Consider the following 23,186-nt stretch of genomic DNA (forward strand, 5'->3'; position numbering starts at 1 on the left):
TAATAATCTCGAAGTACTAAAGCATTCGTACCCCGAATGGGACTTGTCAAGGTCCATAGATCTATCTTTAGGATTCGCGTCAATCAGGGGCCATTTCTCTAAATTTTTAGGTTACCAGACTTGAAGGGCGATATTCGGTTAATAATCCAACCATATAATGTAGTTTTATGTACTTGTGTCTATCTTGTAAAACATTTATAAAAGCAGCGCATGTATTCTCAGTCCCAAAAATATATATTGCAAAAGCATTTAAAAAGGGAGCAAATGAAACTCACCTATTGTATTTTGTAGTAAAAATACATACGACGACATTGAACAAAAGTAGGGATGACCTTGGATTTACGAACCTATATCATTCATATATTTATTAAAGCATATACTTGTGATCGAACAAGTTTAGGTATTATTATCAATTGTTATTTGTGATATAAATAATATTATATTAGTTAACATATTAAAAATCTAATATTAGTATACTTATGATATACGTAGTAGATATATATCTTTATATAATATCTTTTGTTTGAAAAAAATAATAATTATAATTAAAAATAATATAATGATAATAATAATATTTAAATTGGGAAATAATAATAATAATAATAATAGTAATAATAATAATAATAATAATAATAATAATAATAATAATAAATGATAGTAACATTAATAATGGTAAAACTAATAATAATAATGATAACATTAAAAATGATACTTTTAAATGATAATTTTAATAAAGATGACTATTTTACTCATTTTAATAAAAATTACTTTTAACAATAAAAATAATAATAATGTCAATAATAAAATAAATATTAATAATAATAACTATACTATAATAATAATGATAATACTTATAATACTTATATAAATGATAATAGTGTAACTATCTTAGTGATAATAATAAAAATCATGATATTCATAATAGTAATCCACATAATAATAATATCAATATCTAATAATAATAATAATAATAATAATAATAATAATAATAATAATAATAATAATAATAATAATAATAATAATAATAATAATAATAATAATAATAATAATTGATAAAGATATAATAAATAATAATTAGTAATATACCTAAATAAAGAGTGGGATTGGATTTGGATTATCGGCTCAAACCCGATCGAGGTAGCAGAACACACACACACACACAGACGAAAAAAAACAATTACTCAAAGTTCAAGCTCTTCTTCAATTCATCAACAGATCGATCAGGCAAAAATCATGAATGTTTATTAGTGCATCGATTCGTTTGTCTGATCAGGAGAAAAACCTAGCCACCAAAACACAACCCATGCAGATCACAACCGTCATTATTGACCTTCATCATCAATTAATCAAGTAACCAGTTCATTGATTGATTCAAGGTAATCGGTTAATTAATTCATCAAGTATGTATTTGATTAAAAAAATCACTTAATTTCTTTAATCCCTTTATAATTTTTGTATAATTATTTGGGTGAGTAAGAACATTAACTAATGATTGTTCTTGATGGGTTTGATAATTGTAATCGAAATAAAATATTTGATGAGGGTTATCGGTGGTTTACGGACAGGAACACAAACGCAAATTTGTTCATCTTCCTGGGTTTTGTTCCAAATTAGAAATCAATGGTAATAGCTGTCATGGATTTGGTTTTGGGATGTTGTTCTACTTCGAGCAATAGGTGAGATATAGTGGTAATTTGGTGATGATTTTAGGGTTTGTCGAGCAGTAAAAAAAAAATTAAGAAGTGTTCATGATGTTCTTGGTGGATTGTTGATCGGTTGAATTGAGCCTGAAACAGAATGCAAATACAGCAGCAGCACTTGTAACTGTAATTGGTTAAATGATGGGGTTCGACACAGAGACAGTTACAGCAGATAGTATACGGCTAAGAAGCTTGCAGGTTTGATAATTGTTTGATTGATCAATTATATAACTAGTGTTTTCAATTTATGATATATATATATATATATATATATATATATATATATATATATATATATATATATAATCGTATATGTGTTGGTTTGATTTGTTGTGGTGGTTCACAAAGGTTCAAGTGGTGCTCGATTTTGGATTGGAAGAAACAGAAATAAAGATAGCACTAGCATGGTGGAGGCGGTTTAAGGTGATAGAGAAGAAACAGAAACAGATAAAGCTCGATCATGGCAGCGGGTTGTGGTTGATGGGTGTCAATATGGTTGGATGATTGTCGAGTAAATCGAAGTGGAAACTAGCAGTAGTCTAAACGATTGTAGTAGTGGTTAATCAATGATATGGTAAAAGGTGACGGGGAGGTGAGTTTTGATGGTCTCGGATAAGAAAACGGTTAATACCAACAATCAAATGTGTTTGTGTTGTGATTCGAATAGTGGGTTCTGGGTCTCTTGTTCGGTTCAAGCAGAAGGCAACAACAAAGATGGTGGGTTTCTTTTATTAATGGTGGTTATTTTGTTTTGGATTGATTTTGATGGTGTTCAAGAGTAGAAAGATTAATAGTAGATGGACGATATAGATATGGGTGCTTGTATTTGGAAGAGAAAGAAAAATAATAGAAACAAACGAGTATCACTAGTACATTTTACAAATTGATGCATGCACTTAAATGACAAAATATTATTGTAGTAGATTAGTATCAATTAAACACATTGACAACTAATTAAACACAGTAATAACAACTGATTGTGTGAATCTTGGATGCATGTATGAGTATATAATATAAAATGAAACCTACATTTATAATCGATTTAGACAAGAGTGGGAAAAAGGAAAAGGTGTGGTAAATTGTATGTGGGGTTCTCATTTACGGGATACAATTAGATGATGTGTTTGTGATGGTGCATGTATGTATGGTATATATATAGCATAATATGAGAACAAATACCAATCACACATCGATTATGATTATAGAAAAGCAAAGGAATAATATTAAAGTTTAAAGTTTAAGTTATTGTAAAAAAAAAAACACTTAGTGTGAATGTTACTAGTAGGCTCAATTAAATGGAATCCAAATTATTTCGCTAAATGATAAATGAGGCTAATATATGCTGTCTCCCATCATTAAGAGTTAAAATCTTATTTCATTTTAGTGTGAAATGAGGATACTCTCAACCCCAAATGAAATATAGTCAGTGTTAAAGTTTATTAAATAACTAATAAATATGTTATAAATAAGTCTAAAAATTTATAGAGCAAATTTTCAGATCACCGTTTATTTAAAAATAATATAAGTTTGAATTTAACCTGCTTAATATCAATCGGAATATCAAACGAGTATTACAATTACTTAATATTTATTTTTAATATACTTTATTTATATATAAAGATATATTTTAAATAATAATTATTATAATATCCTATTTTTATTTTATTAAAAATTTTTTAATAACAACAACATATAATACTTCAAATTATATTTTGAATTATTATTTATATATACATACACACATATATATTTACAATTAATTGTTCGTGAATCGTCGAGAGCAGTCGAAGGTTAAATGTATACATGAACACAGTTCAAAGGTTTTGAGACTTCAACATTACAGACTTTGCTTATCGTGTCGAAATCATATAAGATTCAAGTTTAAATTTGGTCGGAAATTCCCGGGTCATCACAGTACCTACCCGTTAAATAAATTTCTTCCCGAAATTTGAGTGAGGTCGTCATGGCTAACAATAAATATGTTTTCCTGACTAATATGAGCTGATAAATAGAGTTTTATCATTATTGAATAATACAGATAAAATAATTCGATTATTCGAAGAGCACGAATGAAGCTATCACAAAAGAGTAAAATGAATAAATGAAGTTTCGTTTTATCTTATGACGTTGCCTTGGTTGAATTCCGGAATTCAAGGGATATAAAGAAAATCTTCGAAATCTAAAAGATTTGATTCTTCGGCGAATAAAAAAATTAAGATCTCTATAATTAAATACGGTGATCTGCCTCGATTACTCTGTCTGATATTTCCATTATAAGTTAAACTCTTCCGTCCCATTATTCTCAACCTTCATATACTTTCTTTCTTAGTTCACACATTCAAAAGGTTGTGAAAATGCTTAATCCAGTTCTAGTACTTGATATTTTCCTAATTATCATCTATGTCATTCTTCTTTTCAATCTTCCACCTGAAAAATCTATTTAGTTTTACTATTACCTTAGGGTGATACTATTCTTAATTCTACCGTGTCTTTATATTGCTATTCGTATTAATATACACGGTTTGTAATTTCGGCGTTGTTGTTGGGTTTTATATTTTCCCTTATACTTCGAAGTCTCTGCTTCTGTCTTTCCATAATCATTGACATCCACAGTTAATACTCTCTCCAATTTACTGTGATTTATACCCCCATTGATATTTTGAAGCTTCATGCTTTTGTTTTATCTTCCCGACTTTAAATCCAGCGAATAATGGTCCAGAAATTATAGATATAGAGTTTCGAATAATTATAATGTTCTAAGCAGGAAGGAACGTGATAGCACGATTTGATTTTCAAATTTATCAACATCACGGAAGATAGAACCATCAAGAATACATTTTCTTGATTTGTTCAGGAGTTAAGTAGAATGAAAGAGTTATGTAACATGGCACATGATGACGTTATAGTCTGTGAATCTTCATGTTCCATTTAGAAACTCAGCATGACTTACTGTAATATAATCATGTTGATCAAGTGTCATTATATTATACTAACTCATGCATCAGTTCCCAACATCACTTCAATAACATTCATATTTTAAGTTTGAGAGTTTACAGAATATAGAAACTAACAGTTTCTATATGATGTAACACTGATATCACGAAGAGATTAATGATTTCAAATAAGAATAGTTATGAAAATATCTTCAGAAATATGGATGATATTTATAATGAAAGATACGATGATATCTTGGAATTTCTAATATCGACGGATGGTGAAGAAAATTTGTCCGCAAGAGTTTGGAGTCAGAAGCAATGTATTCGCTAAAGGTTTCATCAGAAATAGAATCATCTAGATTCTTAATGTACAAGTTTAGTCCTTGTGATTTGTTCAGAGACTCCTTCGTAGTTTGCTCAATCAGTTTTTCAGTTTCAAACTTTTTCTGGGCTTTGCCAACATACAATTCTTTATCATCAACTTTTGGCTGTTGAGGTCGTATACAGTTTTGTTGCTTCATTCAACTTTTCAAAATTCAGAGCATTAATTCGCAGACTGGTGCTTTTCAGAATTTCAGAATGAAAGATCATAGTTCTAAGTGATAAATGTTATATGTATACATATAACTGTTGATGTAGAAATGCTGCGAGATTTCAAAATACTGATTGCTGATATCTGGTAATTGGTATGGCCGTTCTTGTTATCAGATGCGAATAAGTACATGATAGAGTTTAACGAACAATTATAATGGTTCTTCGGAGAGACTTAGGCCAATGAGTAATGAAGTTGCTGGTAAGTTTACTGCTAATGTGGTGGAACATAAACGGTTCCCCGATAACGATGACGAAAGGCAACTTATATATCAAAGTTATAATAAGGTCAATCCGAATGAAAGTCGAAGTTGATTTGCTGGAGCTGTGACAAAATTTACTAATTTGAAAAATAATTGTAAAGTTATTTTCGGTAATAATAACGCTAAAGGAGTTAGCACAGCTACGCGTTAAATGTTTACTCAGGTTCCGAGTGTTTTCAGGTGCATAACTATATGCATCAATTTTTTTTTTCTCGTAGATAACGTGCGGTTGAATCATCCTCTTGGTTAAGGTGTTTTCAAGAATCATGCAGGGTTTGAACGCAGATTGTAATCGTCAAAATACAAATGAGGTTTAAGATGAAATCAAGTGGAAAACTTGAAGAATCGTTTAGTTTCATATGTTATAATCAATATTTTAATTCATTTTAATTGTCCAATGTTGGTAGTCCACAGTTGATAGTCCACAGTTAGCAATTCATTAATTCATATATAATATTCGAATTAATTAATAAGTATCGTGACCCGTGTACATGTCTCAGACTCGATCACAACTCAAAGTATATATATTATTTGAGAATCAACCTCAACCCTGTATAGGGAACTCGATCATTACTGCATATAGAGTGTCTATGGTTATTCCAAATAATATATATATATGCGTCGATATGATATGTCAAAACCTTGTATACGTGTCCCGATATTTAAAGTGCGTAAAATAAAAAACAGAAATTAAATGATGATAAATAAAATTGCGATAATTAAATTGCGATAAATAAACTGCGATAAATAATATATAATCAGTTAGCTAGGAACAGTTAGCTAGGATTTTGTTAGCGTGGATTCTTAACAAAATTTTCTCATGGTTAATTTGTTTGTTTCTAACAAAATTTTATTTTTGTCCAATGTTTTCTTCATTATGCCACTTGTTGGATTCTGATAGATCAAAATTCAAATATGAAATTGAATGAAAAGGGTTATTCTACGGTGAACGGATACCTATATCGGTGGTTGTAAATAGGATAATAAATGACTGTTGAATTAGATTTGAAAGAATGTACAGTGTATTTATTAATGTGAAATCTAAGTATTCCTCGGGTATTACCTACCCGTTAAAATATTTTTCACCATTAACAGTTTGTACGAAAGAATTTTTAATTACAATCTTTATGAAACAATATATATACATATATATTTTCTTCAGACGTAATCATGGATTTAATGAGTCAATGTGATATTAAACTCATTAGATTTATGGTTAGAACTAGAGTACATAATCTCTAAAACATTAGAGATTACATAATCACCATGAAGGACGAAGATAGTTTATGTAGAACGATTCGTAGAACGATGATTATGCTTGTGGTATAGATTACGAGGTTGAGACGTGTGATGATGTTGTTGTTGTTGGTACTGGTTATGCTGCTGGTGCTGCTGATGGTGGTAATGTTGCTGTCAGTGTTACAAGTGTTGTTGGTGCTGAGGTTGGTGATGATGTTGGTGTAGTAAGTATAGCTTATAGATCACGCACCATTCTTGTCAGGTTTTCTATCCTACCCTCTATCATTTCTATCCATCCACTCATCTGATTCGATAGATCTTGATTATCAATTCGAAGTTCCCTAACTTCTTCTAATATTCCCCTTTGATTGGTATTCGGAAGTAGAGGTTGAATATTTTCTGAGATTGCAGTAACACGACCTTCGAGGTGGAAAACTTTAGCAAGAAGGGTGAATACAGTGTTGCGCATAGGTTCACCGATGAGTACATCGTTTTCTCCAATGTTAGGAGGTAAGTTTGGTTCGCAGTAGGGCTCGCCTTCTTCATTTCTCCATCGAGTGAGTAAGTCTCGGACCCACCCCCATCTCTTCCAGAAAGAAAAATAACTAAATGGTTGAGGCATTTCTGGTTCATTGACTTCGGAGTCTGCTTCAATATACATCTCGAAATCGCTTCCGGAACTAATGGAATCCAAGCTAGGTGTAGGATCCATCTCTCACGATCAGTTAAAGGGTTTTGATATGAAATGATTTTTTGAATATCGAATGATATTCTAACTATATATAGAATATCTATACATACTTCCAAAGATCCCGTGAATTACGGAGAAAATTAAGGAAACGTGTCAGATAAAGTCTACAGTAATAGATACACTAAGATTGGATTTGTCTATACACTATTCATGCAATCAATGCAGTAAAACGTGTCTAGACTAAGAATAATGAGCAGGTAATTTCCTAAGGATGATAAGCAGATGATTTTTGACAAAAATGATAAGCAAAACTTTTGACATGCAGACACGATCGAAGTCTAGACTCACTAATGCATCCTAACGACTATCAATTAGACACACTAATGCAAGACCCGGTTCGCTAAGACCACCGCTCTGATATCAACTGAAGGGACCCGTCCTAATCCATCTGGACGAAGTCTTCAACATTTGGTTACATCGCGAGGTACTTGACCTCTATATGATACATTTTACAAACATTGCATTCGTTTTTAAAAGACAAACTTTCATTTACATCGAAAGTTGACGGCATGCATATCCTTTCATAATATATTCATCTATAATTGACTTAATAGTGAGCTTGATGAACTCGACGACTCGAATGCAACGTCTTTTGAAATATGTCATGAATGACTCCAAGTAATGTCTCTAAAATGAGCAATTGCACAGCGGAAGATTTCTTTCGTACCTGAGAATAAACATGCTTTAAAGTGTCAACCAAAAGGTTGGTGAGTTCATTAGTTTATCATAATCATTCATTTCCATCATTTTAATAGACCACAAGATTTTCATTTCTCATAAATATATGTCCCATGCATAGAGACAAAGTAATCATTCATATGGATTGAACACCTGGTAACCGACGTTAACTAAATGCATAGAATATCCCCAAAACAGAACCTCTCGTCTGTATAATAATCTCGAAGTACTAAAGCATTCGTACCCCGAATGGGACTTGTCAAGGTCCATAGATCTATCTTTAGGATTCGCGTCAATCAGGGGCCATTTCTCTAAATTCTTAGGTTACCAGACTTGAAGGGCGATATTCGGTTAATAATCCAACCATATAATGTAGTTTTATGTACTTGTGTCTATCTTGTAAAACATTTATAAAAGCAGCGCATGTATTCTCAGTCCCAAAAATATATATTGCAAAAGCATTTAAAAAGGGAGCAAATGAAACTCACCTATTGTATTTTGTAGTAAAAATACATACGACGACATTGAACAAAAGTAGGGATGGCCTTGGATTCACGAACCTATATCATTCATATATTAATTAAAGCATATACTTGTGATCGAACAAGTTTAGGTATTATTATCAATTGTTATTTGTGATATAAATAATATTATATTAGTTAATATATTAAAAATCTAATATTAGTATACTTATGATATACGTAGTAGATATATATCTTTATATAATATCTTTTGTTTGAAAAAAAATAATTATAATTAAAAATAATATAATGATAATAATAATATTTAAATTGGGAAATAATAATAATAATAATAATAATAATAATAATAATAATAATAATAATAATAATAATAATAATAATAATAATAATAAATGATAGTAACATTAATAATGATAAAACTAATAATAATAATGATAACATTAAAAATGATACTTTTAAATGATAATTTTAATAAAGATGACTATTTTACTCATTTTAATAAAAATTACTTTTAACAATAAAAATAATAATAATGTCAATAATAAAATAAATATTAATAATAATAACTATACTATAATAATAATGATAATACTTATAATACTTATATAAATGATAATAGTGTAACTATCTTAGTGATAATAATAAAAATCATGATATTCATAATAGTAATCCACATAATAATAATAATAATATCAATATCTAATAATAATAATAATAATAATAATAATAATAATAATAATAATACTAATAATAATAATAATAATAATAATAATTGATAAAGATATAATAAATAATAATTAGTAATATACCTAAATAAAGAGTGGGATTGGATTTGGATTATCGGCTCAAACCCGATCGAGGTAGCAGAACACACACACACACAGACGAAAAAAAACAATTACTCAAAGTTCAAGCTCTTCTTCAATTCATCAACAGATCGATCAGGCAAAAATCATGAATGTTTATTAGGGCATCGATTCGTTTGTCTGATCAGGAGAAAAACCTAGCCACCAAAACACGACCCATGTAGATCACAACCGTCATTATTGACCTTCATCATCAATTAATCAAGTAACCGGTTCATCGATTGATTCCAGGTAATCGGTTAATTAATTCATCAAGTATGTATTTGATTAAAAAAAAATCACTTAATTTTTGTAATCCCTTTATAATTTTCGTATAATTATTTGGGTGAGTAAGAACATTAACTAATGATTGTTCTTGATGGGTTTGATAATTGTAATCGAAAGAAAATATTTGATGAGGGTTATCGGTGGTTTACGGACAGGAACACAAACGCAAATTTGTTCATCTTCCTGGGTTTTGTTCCAAATTAGAAATCAATGGTAATAGCTGTCATGGATTTGGTTTTGGGATGTTGTTCTACTTCGAGCAATAGGTGAGATATAGTGGTAATTTGGTGATGATTTTAGGGATTGTCGAGCAGTAAAAAAAAATTAAGAAGTGTTCATGATGTTCTTGGTGGATTGTTGATCGGTTGAATTGAGCCTGAAATAGAATGCAAATACAGCAGCAGCACTTGTAACTGTAATTGGTTAAATGATGGGGTTCGACACAGAGACAGTTGCAGCAGATAGTATACGGCTAAGAAGCTTGCAGGTTTGATAATTGTTTGATTGATCAATTATATAACTAGTGTTTTCAATTTATGATATATATATATATATATATATATATATATATATATATATATATATATATATATATATATATATATATATATAATCGTATATGTGTTGGTTTGATTTGTTGTGGTGGTTCACAAAGGTTCAAGTGGTGCTCGATTTTGGATTGGAAGAAACAGAAATAAAGATAGCGGTAGCATCGTTTTTAATGAGGTTTCATGGTGGAGGCGGTTTAAGGTGATAGAGAAGAAACAAAAACAGATAAAGCTCGATCATGGCAGCGGGTTGTGGTTGATGGGTGTCAATATGGTTGGATGATTGTCGAGTAAATCGAAGTGGAAACTAGCAGTAGTCTAAACGATTGTAGTAGTGGTTAATCAATGATATGGTAAAAGGTGATGGGGAGGTGAGTTTTGATGGTTTCGGACAAGAAAACGGTTAATACCAACAATCAAATGTGTTTGTGTTGTGATTCGAATAGTGGGTTCTGGGTCTCTTGTTCGGTTCAAGCAGAAGGCAACAACAAAGATGGTGGGTTTCTTTTATTGATGGTGGTAAGTTTGTTTTGGATTGATTTTGATGGTGTTCAAGAGTAGAAAGATTGATAGTAGATGGAAGATATAGATATGGGTGCTTGTATTTGGAAGAGAAAGAAAAATAATAGAAACAAACGAGTATCACTAGTACATTTTACAAATTGATGCATGCACTTAAATGACAAAATGTTATTGTAGTAGATTAGTATCAATTAAACACATTGACAACTAATTAAACACAGTAATAACAACTGATTGTGTGAATCTTGGATGCATGTATGAGTATATAATATAAAATGAAACCTACATTTATAATCGATATAGACAAGAGTGGGAAAAAGGAAAAGGTGTGGTAAATTGTATGTGGGGTTCTCATTTACGGGATATAATTAGATGATGTGTTTGTGATGGTGCATGTATGTATGGTATATATATAGCATAATATGAGAACAAATACCAATCACACATCGATTATGATTATAGAAAGGCAAAGGAATAATATTAAAGTTTAAAGTTTAAGTTATTGTAAAAAAAAAACACTTAGTGTGAATGTTACTAGTAGGCTCAATTAAATAGAATCCAAATTATTTCGCTAAATGATAAATGAGGCTAGTATATGCTGTCTCCCATCATTAAGAGTTAAAATCTTATTTCATTTTAGTGTGAAATGAGGATACTCTCAACCCCAAATGAAATATAGTCAGTGTTAAAGTTTATTAAATAACTAATAAATATTTTATAAATAAGTCTAAAAATTTATAGAGCAAATTTTCAGATCACCGTTTATTTAAAAATAATATAAGTTTGAATTTAACCTGCTTTTTATCAATCGGAATATCAAACGAGTATTGCAATTACTTAATATTTATTTTTAATATACTTTATTTATATATAAAGATATATTTTAAATAATAATTATTATAATATCCTATTTTTATTTTATTAAATTTTTTTTAATAACAACAACATATAATACTTCAAATTATATTTTGAATTATTATTTATATATACATACACACATATATATTTACAATTAATTGTTTGTGAATCGTCGAGAGCAGTCGAAGGTCAAATGTATACATGAACATAGTTTAAAGGTTTTGAGACTTCAACATTACAGACTTTGCTTATCGTGTCGAAATCATATAAGATTCAAGTTTATATTTGGTCGGAAATTCCCGGGTCATCACAGTACCTACCCGTTAAAGAAATCTCTTCCCGAAATTTGAGTGAGGTCTTCATGGCTAACAATAAATATGTTTTCCTGACTAATATGAGCTAATAAATAGAGTTTTATCATTATTGAATAATACAAATAAAATAATTCGATTATTCGAAGAGCACGAATGAAGCTATCACAAAAGAGTGAAATGAATAAATGAAGTTTCGTTTTATCTTATGACGTTGCCTTGGTTGAATTCCGGAATTCAAGGGATATAAAGAAAATCTTCGAAATCTAAAAGATTTGATTCTTCGGCGAATAAAAAAATTAAGATCTCTATAATTAAATACGGTGATCTGCCTCGATTACTCTGTCTGATATTTCCATTATAAGTTAAACTCTTCCGTCCCATTATTCTCAACCTTCATATACTTTCTTTCTTAGTTCACACATTCAAAAGGTTGTGAAAATGCTTAATCCAGTTCTAATACTTGATATTTTCCTAATTATCATCTATGTCATTCTTCTTTTCAATCTTCCACCTGAAAAATCTATTTAGTTTTACTATTACATTGGGGTGATACTATTCTTAATTCTACCGTGTCTTTATATTGCTATTCGTATTAATATACACGGTTTGTAATTTCGGCGTTGTTGTTGGGTTTTATATTTTCCCTTATACTTCGAAGTCTCTGCTTCTGTCTTTCCATAATCATTGACATCCACAGTTAATACTCTCTCCAATTTACTGTGATTTATACCCCCATTGATATTTTGAAGCTTCATGCTTTTGTTTTATCTTCCCGACTTTAAATCCAGCGAATAATGGTCCAGAAATTATAGATATAGAGTTTCGAATAATTATAATGTTCTAAGCAGGAAGGAACGTGATAGCACGATTTGATTTTCAAATTTATCAACATCACGGAAGATAGAACCATCAAGAATACATTTTCTTGATTTGTTCAGGAGTTAAGTAGAATGAAAGAGTTATGTAACATGGCACATGATGACGTTATAGTCTGTGAATCATCATGTTCCATTTAGAAACTCAGCATGATTTACTGTAATATAATCATGTTGATCAAGTGTCATTATATTATACTAACTCATGCATCAGTTCCCAACATCACTTCAATAACATTCATATTTTAAGTTCGAGAGTTTATAGAATATAGAAACTAACAGTTTCTATATGATGTAACACTGATATCACGAAGAGATTAATGATTTCAGATAAGAATAGTTATGAAAATATCTTCAGAAATATGGAGGATATTTATAATGAAAGATACGATGATATCTTGGAATTTCTAATATCGACGGATGGTGAAGAAAATTTGTCCGCAAGAGTTTGGAGTCAGAAGCAATGTATTCGCTAAAGGTTTCATCAGAAACATAATCATCTAGATTCTTAATGTACAAGTTTAGTCCTTGTGATTTGTTCAGAGACTCTTTCGTAGTTTGCTCAATCAGTTTTTCAGTTTCAAACTTTTTCTGGGCTTTGCCAACATACAATTCTTTATAATCAACTTTTGGCTGTTGAGGTCGTATACAGTTTTGTTGCTTCATTCAACTTTTCAAAATTCAGAGCATTAATTCGCAGACTGGGTGCTTTTCAGAATTTCAGAATGAAAGATCATAGTTCTAAGTGATAAATGTTATATGTATACATATAACTGTTGATGTAGAAATGCTGCGAGATTTCAAAATACTGATTGCTGATATCTGGTAATTGGTATGGCAGTTCTTGTTATCAGATGCGAATAAGTACATGATAGAGTTTAACGAACAATTATAATGGTTCTTCGGAGAGACTTAGGCCAATGAGTAATGAAGTTGCTGGTAAGTTTACTGCTAATGTGGTGGAACATAAACGGTTCCCCGATAACGATGACGAAAGGCAACTTATATATCAAAGTTATAATAAGTCCAATCCGAATGAAAGTCGAAGTTGATTTGCTGGAGCTGTGACAAAATTTACTAATTTGAAAAAGAATTGTAAAGTTATTTTCGGTAATAATAACGCTAAAGGAGTTAGCACAGCTACGCGTTAAATGTTTACTCAGGTTTCGAGTGTTTTCAGGTGCATAACTATATGCATCAATTTTTTTTTCTCGTAGATAACATGCGGTTGAATAATCCTCTTGGTTAAGGTGTTTTCAAGAATCATGCAGGGTTTGAACGCAGATTGTAATCGTCAAAATACAAATGAGGTTTAAGATGAAATCAAGTGGCAAACTTGAAGAATCGTTTAGTTTCATATGTTATAATCAATATTTTAATTCATTTTAATTGTCCAATGTTGGTAGTCCACAGTTGATAGTCCACAGTTAACAATTCAATAATTCATATATAATATTCGAATTAATTAATAAGTATTGTGAACCGTGTACATGTCTCAGACTCGATCACACCTCAAAGTATATATATTATTTGAGAATCAACCTCAACCCTGTATAGGGAACTCGATCATTACTGCATATAGAGTGTCTATGGTTATTCCAAATAATATATATATATATATATATATGCGTCGATATGATATGTCAAAACCTTGTATACGTGTCCCGATATTTAAAGTGCGTAAAATAAAAAACAGAAATTAAATGATGATAAATAAAATTGCGATAATTAAATTGCGATAAATAAACTGCGATAAATAAAATTTAATCAGTTAGCTAGGAACAGTTAGCTAGGATTTTGTTAGCGTGGATTCTTAACAAAATTTTCTCATGGTTAATTTGTTTGTTTCTAACAAAATTTTATTTTTGTCCAATGTTTTCTTCATTATGCCACTTGTTGGATTCTGATAGATCAAAATTCAAATATGAAATTGAATGAAAAGGGTTATTCTACGGTGAACGGATACCTATATCGGTGGTTGTAAATAGGATAATAAATGACTGTTGAATTAGATTTGAAAGAATGTACAGTGTACTTATTAATGTGAAATCTAAGTATTCCTCGGGTATTACCTACCCGTTAAAATATTTTTCACCATTAACAGTTTGTACGAAAGAATTTTTAATTACAATCTTTATGAAACAATATATATACATTTATATTTTCTTCAGACGTAATCATGGATTTAATGAGTCAATGTGATATTAAACTCATTAGATTTATGGTTAGAACTAGAGTACATAATCTCTAAAACATTAGAGATTACATAATCACCATGAAGGACGAAGATAGTTTATGTAGAACGATGATTATGCTTGTGGTATAGATTACGAGGTTGAGACGTGTGATGATGTTGTTGTTGTTGGTACTGGTTATGCTGCTGGTGCTGCTGATGGTGGTAATGTTGCTGTCAGTGTTACAAGTGTTGTTGGTGCTGAGGTTGGTGATGATGTTGGTGTAGTAAGTATAGCTTATAGATCACGCACCATTCTTGTCAGGTTTTCTATCCTACCCTCTATCATTTCTATCCATCCACTCATCTGATTCGATAGATCTTGATTATCAATTCGAAGTTCCCTAACTTCTTCTAATATTCCCCTTTGATTGGTATTCGGAAGTAGAGGTTGAATATTTTCTGAGATTGCAGTAACACGACCTTCGAGGTGGAAAACTTTAGCAAGAAGGGTGAATACAGTGTTGCGCATAGGTTCACCGATGAGTACATCGTTTTCTCCGATGTTAGGAGGTAAGTTTGGTTCGCAGTAGGGCTCGCCTTCTTCATTTCTCCATCGAGTGAGTAAGTCTCGGACCCACCCCCATCTCTTCCAGAAAGAAAAATAACTAAATGGTTGAGGCACTTCTGGTTCATTGACTTCGGAGTCTGCTTCAATATACATCTCGAAATCGCTTCCGGAACTAATGGAATCCAAGCTAGGTGTAGGATCCATCTCTCACAATCAGTTAAAGGGTTTTGATATGAAATGATTTTTCGAATATCGAATGATATTCTAACTATATATAGAATATCTATACATACTTCCAAAGATCCCGTGAATTACGGAGAAAATTAAGGAAACGTGTCAGATAAAGTCTACAGTAACAGATACACTAAGATTGGATTTGTCTATACACTATTCATGCAATCAATGCAGTAAAACGTGTCTAGACTAAGAATAATGAGCAGGTAATTTCCTAAGGATGATAAGCAGATGATTTTCGACAAAAATGATAAGCAAAACTTTTGACATGCAAACACGATCGAAGTCCAGACTCACTAATGCATCCTAACGACTATCAGTTAGACACACTAATGCAAGACCCGGTTCGCTAAGACCACCGCTCTGATACCAACTAAAGGGACCCGTCCTAATCCATCTGGATGAAGTCTTCAACATTTGGTTACATCGTGAGGTACTTGACCTCTATATGATACATTTTACAAACATTGCATTCGTTTTTAAAAGACAAACTTTCATTTACATCGAAAGTTGATGGCATGCATATCCTTTCATAATATATTCATCTATAATTGACTTAATAATGAGCTTGATGAACTCGACGACTCGAATGCAACGTCTTTTGAAATATGTCATGAATGACTCCAAGTAATGTCTCTAAAATGAGCAATTGCACAGCGGAAGATTTCTTTCGTACCTGAGAATAAACATGCTTTAAAGTGTCAACCAAAAGGTTGGTGAGTTCATTAGTTTATCATAATCATTCATTTCCATCATTTTAATAGACCACAAGATTTTCATTTCTCATAAATATACTTCCCATGCATAGAGACAAAATAATCATTCATATGGATTGAACACCTGGTAACCGACGTTAACTTAATGCATAGAATATCCCCAAAACAGAACCTCTCGTCTGTATAATAATCGCGAAGTACTAAAGCATTCGTACCCCGAATGGGACTTGTCAAGGTCCATAGATCTATCTTTAGGATTCGCGTCAATCAGGGGCCATTTTCCTAAATTCTTATGTTACCAGACTTGAAGGGCGATATTCGGTTAATAATTCAACCATATAATGTAGTTTTATATATTTGTGTCTATCTTGTAAAACATTTATAAAAGCATCGTATGTATTCTCAGTCCCAAAAAATATATATTGCAAAAGCATTTAAAAAGGGAGCAAATGAAACTCACCTATTGTATTTTGTAGTAAAAATACATACGACGACATTGAACAAAAGTAGGGATGACCTTGGATTCACTAACCTATATCATTCATATATTTATTAAAGCATATACTTGTAATCGAACAAGTTTAGGTATTATTATCAATTGTTATTTGTGATATAAATAATATTATATTAGTTAATATATTAAAAATCTAATATTAGTATACTTATGATAAACGTAGTAGATATATATCTTTATATAATATCTTTTGTTTGAAAAAAAATAATTATAATTAAAAATAATATAATGATAATAATAATATTTAAATTGGGAAATAATAATAATAATAATAGTAATAATAATGATGATAACATTAAAAATGATACTTTTAAATGATAATTTTAATAAAGATGACTATTTTACTCATTTAAATAAAAATTACTTTTAACAATAAAAAAATAATAATGTCAATAATAAAATAAATATTAATAATAATAATAACTATACTATAATAATAATGATAATACTTATAATACTTATATAAATGATAATAGTGTAACTATCTTAGTGATAATAATAAAAATCATGAAATTCATAATAGTAATCCACATAATAATAATATCAATATCTAATAATAATAATAATAATAATAATAATAATAATAATAATAATAATAATAATAATAATAATAATTGATAAAGATATAATAAATAATAATTAGTAATATACCTAAATAAAGAGTGGGATTGGATCTGGATTATCGGCTCAAACCCGATCGAGGTAGCAGAACACACACACACACACACAGGCGAAAAAAAACAATTAATCAAAGTTCAAGCTCTTCTTCAATTCATCAACAGATCGATCAGGCAAAAATCATGAATGTTTATTAGGGCATCGATTCATTTGTCATATCAGGAGAAAAACCTAGCCACCAAAACACGACCCATGAAGATTACAACCGTCATTATTGGCCTTCATCGTCAATTAATCAAGTAACCAGTTCATCGATTGATTCCAGGTAATCGGTTAATTAATTCATCAAGTATGTATTTGATTCAAAAAAAAATCACTTAATTTCTTTAATCCCTTTATAATTTCTGTATAATTATTTGGGTGAGTAAGAACATTAACTAATGATTGTTCTTGATGGGTTTGATAATTTTAATCAAAAGAAAATATTTGATGAGGGTTATCGGTGGTTTACGAACAGGAACACAAACGCAAATTTGTTCATCTTCCTGGGTTTTGTTCCAAATTAGAAATCAATGGTAATAGCTGTCATGGATTTGGTTTTGGGATGTTGTTCTACTTCAAGCAATATGTGAGATATAGTGGTAATTTGGTGATGATTTTAGGGTTTGTCGAGTAGTAAAAAAAAATTAAGAAGTGTTCATGATGTTCTTGGTGGATTGTTGATCGGTTGAATTGAGCCTGAAACAGAATGCAAATACATCAGCAGCACTTGTAACTGTAATTGGTTAATTGATGGGGTTCGACACAGAGACAGTTGCAGCAGATAGTATACGGCTAAGAAGCTTGCAGGTTTGATAATTGTTTGATTGATCAATTATATAACTAGTGTTTTCAATTTATTATATATATATATATATATATATATATATATATATATATATATATATATATATATATATATATATATATATATATATATATAAAATTATATATGTGTTGGTTTGATTTGTTGTGGTGGTTCACAAAGGTTCAAGTGGTGCTCGATTTTGGATTGGAAGAAACAGAAATAAATATAGCAGTAGCATCATTTTTAATGAGGTTTCATGGTGGAGGCGGTTTAAGGTGATAGAGAAGAAACAGAAACAGATAAAGCTCGATCATGGCAGCGGGTTGTGGTTGATGGGTGTCAATATGGTTGGATGATTGTCGAGTAAATCGAAGTGGAAACTAGCAGTAGTCTAAACGATTGTAGTAGTGGTTAATCAATGATATGGTAAAAGGTGATGGGGAGGTGAGTTTTGATGGTCTTGGACAAGAAAACGGTTAATACCAACAATCAAATGGGTTTGTGTTGTGATTCGAATAGTGGGTTCTGGGTCTCTTGTTCGGTTCAAGCAGAAGGCAACAACAAAGATGGTGGGTTTCTTTTATTGATGGTGGTAAGTTTGTTTTGGATTGATTTTGATGGTGTTCAAGAGTAGAAAGATTGATAGTAGATGGAAGATATAGATATGGGTGCTTGTATTTGGAAGAGAAAGAAAAATAATAGAAACAAACGAGTATCACTAGTACATTTTACATATTGATGCATGCACTTAAAGGACAAAATATTATTGTAGTAGATTAGTATCAATTAAACACAGTGACAACTAATTAAACACAGTAATAACAACTGATTGTGTGAATCTTGGATGCATGTATGAGTATATAATATAAAATGAAACCTACATTAATAATCGATATAGACAAGAGTGGGAAAAAGGAAAAGGTGTGGTAAATTGTATGTGGGGTTCTCATTTACGGGATACAATTAGATGATGTGTTTGTGATGGTGCATGTATGTATGGTATATATATAGCATAATATGAGAACAAATACCAATCACACATCGATTATGATTATAGAAAGGCAAAGGAATAATATTAAAGTTTAAAGTTTAAGTTATTGTAAAAAAAAACACTTAGTGTGAATGTTACTAGTAGGCTCAATTAAATAGAATCCAAATTATTTCGCTAAATGATAAATGAGGCTAGTATATGCTGTATCCCATCATTAAGAGTTAAAATCTTATTTCATTTTAGTGTGAAATGAGGATACTCTCAACCCCAAATGAAATATAGTCAGTGTTAAAGTTTATTAAATAACTAATAAATATGTTATAAATAAGTCTAAAAATTTATAGAGCAAATTTTCAGATCACCGTTTATTTAAAAATAATATAAGTTTGAATTTAACCTGCTTAATATCAATCGAAATATCAAACGAGTATTACAATTACTTAATATTTATTTTTAATATACTTTATTTATATATAAAGATATATTTTAAATAATAATTATTATAATATCCTATTTTTATTTTATTAATTTTTTTTAATAACAACAACATATAATACTTCAAATTATATTTTGAATTATTATTTATATATACATACACACATATATATTTACAATTAATTGTTCGTGAATCGTCGAGAGCAGTCGAAGGTCAGATGTATACATGAACACAGTTCAAAGGTTTTGAGACTTCAACATTACAGACTTTGCTTATCGTGTCGAAATCATATAAGATTCAAGTTTAAATTTGGTCGGAAATTCCCGGGTCATCACACATTGCTGCCTCAGAAGCTGCTCAAGAAGCTATCTAGATTAGGAAGTTTATTGCTGAACTCGGAGTAGTTCCCAGCATTGAATCCCCTATGGAAATGTACTGTGATAATTCAAGTGCTATTATACTTGTAAAAGAATCACGTGTACGTAAAGGTAGCAGACACATTCTTCAAAAGTTTGACTACATTCAAGAAGTCGTTGAGAAGAATGATATTAGTATTCTTAAGATTCATACAGATGATAATGTGGCTGACCCGTTCACGAAGCCCATGACACACAACAAGCATGATGATCATGCTAGTAGTATTGGACTTCGTTATGCTGCTGATATTTTTAATTTGTAATCTAGTATTTGGATATTTTTGGAACATTAAGCAGTTTTATCTTAATGAATTGATATATAGTTGGTATGATCATTTTCATTTATATCACTGTGTTCTATATTAGCATGTTTAATCCATGAATAATTTTTGATTATTCAAAATCTCCATAATCGGTTATGTTATGGGAATAACATGAATTAAGATTAATATGAAGTTTTGGTTATATTTATTGATGATAAATAGTTAACTTGTTGAGACCAAAATTCATATGTATTCATTGATGATGAATGTTGGAATGACCCATTCGAGATGTCACTACATGGATCATTGTCAATAGTGAATCTTTTAGTGATTATGTCTTTATGTCCTTAGACTTGAGATGCACGTCAGTTTTGATGTGTGGAACATTGTACTTTAATATGGTTAAACGCTGTCCTGAATAAGGCTGTTATAAAGGCCATTATTGGGTATAATATAAAGCTCGTGATAGACACGTGTATGCAATATAGGATTTGTTCCTCTAAAATGTTTGGAGTTAGATACTTTTTGAGCTCCTCGATGAATGAATAAGATAATTGTGTGACCACACCCAAATGTAATTAAGATGATACTTAATTAGTTTGGTGATCTACTTCAGTTCTAAGATCGAGAAACAAAATTGTTAAACAAATGAGAATGACCGATGATCCATATCTCAAGTTTAACTAAAGTATCTGAAACAAAAGGACGAATGACATTTAAAACTTACCATAAACAGTTTCGAGAAACTACCCTCACATGAATTTGGGGACAATGACGTGTTGCTAGATGCTTACCATTGTTTGTATAGTTACTTGGTGTTGTGTCATGCACAAGTGGGAGTCTGTAGGATTAATGTGCAAGGTACAACATATAACTATATGGCCAACATCATTTGAGCCTTCGGGGTCACACACATATACACCGAGACGTCAAATAAAATATATATATATATATATATATATATATATATATATATATATATATATATATGATGTATATATATTACTCAAGTAACAAAATAGTAAATCGAAATTAATTCATTTACTATTCATATGAATAGTAAATGAATCGAAATTAATTAATTTACTATTCACATTAAAGCGACATGATAGAAATTATTAATTATATGTTACATAACATACCCCTGAAGTATTTGAGAAATACGACTTTATGATAGTAATTTGAATTCACGGGTTCATTTAAAAAGGTTCACGGGTGAAATATTTGAAAAAATATCTTTATATATCGCACCAAATTAATTCATATCTCATTCTTCTTTCGATGAACTAAAATTTTGATTTCATAATATTAACCGAAGGTTGATTAATATTACTTGGGTTTGGACTAGCATCCATTGATGGTTATTTGAAGTGTAGTGTGGACTATCCAAAGAGACGGTCATACTTTTGATCGTAAGTTTCTCTCCGTCTCATCAATTCTTCAAGAAAGGTATATCGTTAACTCCTCTTTAGTTTTATATTCATGACAATTATTATGATGTAACTGGATCATTGGGAAAGATTAATCGTGTGCATGTTTCATTAAATAAGTGAAAATTTAATCTTGTTAAATTTTGTTCATAAAATAATAAAAGATTATTATTTTAACTATCCGCTGCGTTAATCTGTTTTAGTAAAAGTACACATAATTTTCCATAATATGTTTTATCTCTCGCGGGTCAAATGGCTTCTGATGAAGAATATACCAAAAACATGGCAAGACGCTGGGAAGGGAGATTATTTTGGTAAAAATTTGTTTACTATACAGATATTAGCACATTATGGATATAATAGTTGATATTAAAAAAAAAAAAGTGTTTCCAGATTCCAACCAGACCCGCCAATTTTCCGACCTATGACATTTTAACATTATTTCTATATTATCTGTAAATCCTAATGTGGGTTCGAACCTACCATAATTATTCAGGATTTTAATATCAATGTCAATATACAACTTGACCTATCTATTCTAAAAGATAAAGTTAGTCAAGAACTAAACTCATACGCCCTCATTAAACCATGCCCGGCTAGAAAGCTTGGAACTGATAATTGGGCTAGAATTACACCAGAAGGTTGAGAATGGGCAGACTTTTCTTCTTCTTCCCTTCTGCGTTTTAGTCTTTCAAATTTTTCCTTTAATTTATTCCACTTTATTTAGCTTTGGACCAAGTTCTAAATCAGATGTTAACCCTTCCATACCGTATATATCGTATATCTGTCTTTTATTCTCATCACATAATATCTCATACGCTTCACATATCCTCTGAAAGTTCTCCGTAGCTACATCCATCCATCATCTGAAAAATAATAAGCAAAATATCCGTAAAATAAAGGAAGTTATTATTTTTATTACTCATTTACTCTGCACTCTTACGCAAACTGAATTATTAGTCGTCGCCATTTGATTAGCTTCATAAAATATATCAGGCCACAAAAATAAATGAGAATTTTAATCAATAATCACCAAACACACACAAATCCTAACACAAATCCTAACCAAAGCACTAGCAGTTAATAT

General features: G+C 30.4%; 1 pseudogene; it reads right to left on the reverse strand.

Moving 5' to 3' along the window:
* The window catches only part of LOC139840693 (chaperone protein dnaJ 13-like), a 57,216-nt pseudogene that overhangs the window by 33,779 nt on the left and 251 nt on the right, over positions 1–23,186 (reverse strand).

This window comes from Rutidosis leptorrhynchoides, chromosome 4, assembly GCF_046630445.1.
Source record: "Rutidosis leptorrhynchoides isolate AG116_Rl617_1_P2 chromosome 4, CSIRO_AGI_Rlap_v1, whole genome shotgun sequence".
Lineage (NCBI taxonomy): Eukaryota > Viridiplantae > Streptophyta > Magnoliopsida > Asterales > Asteraceae > Rutidosis > Rutidosis leptorrhynchoides.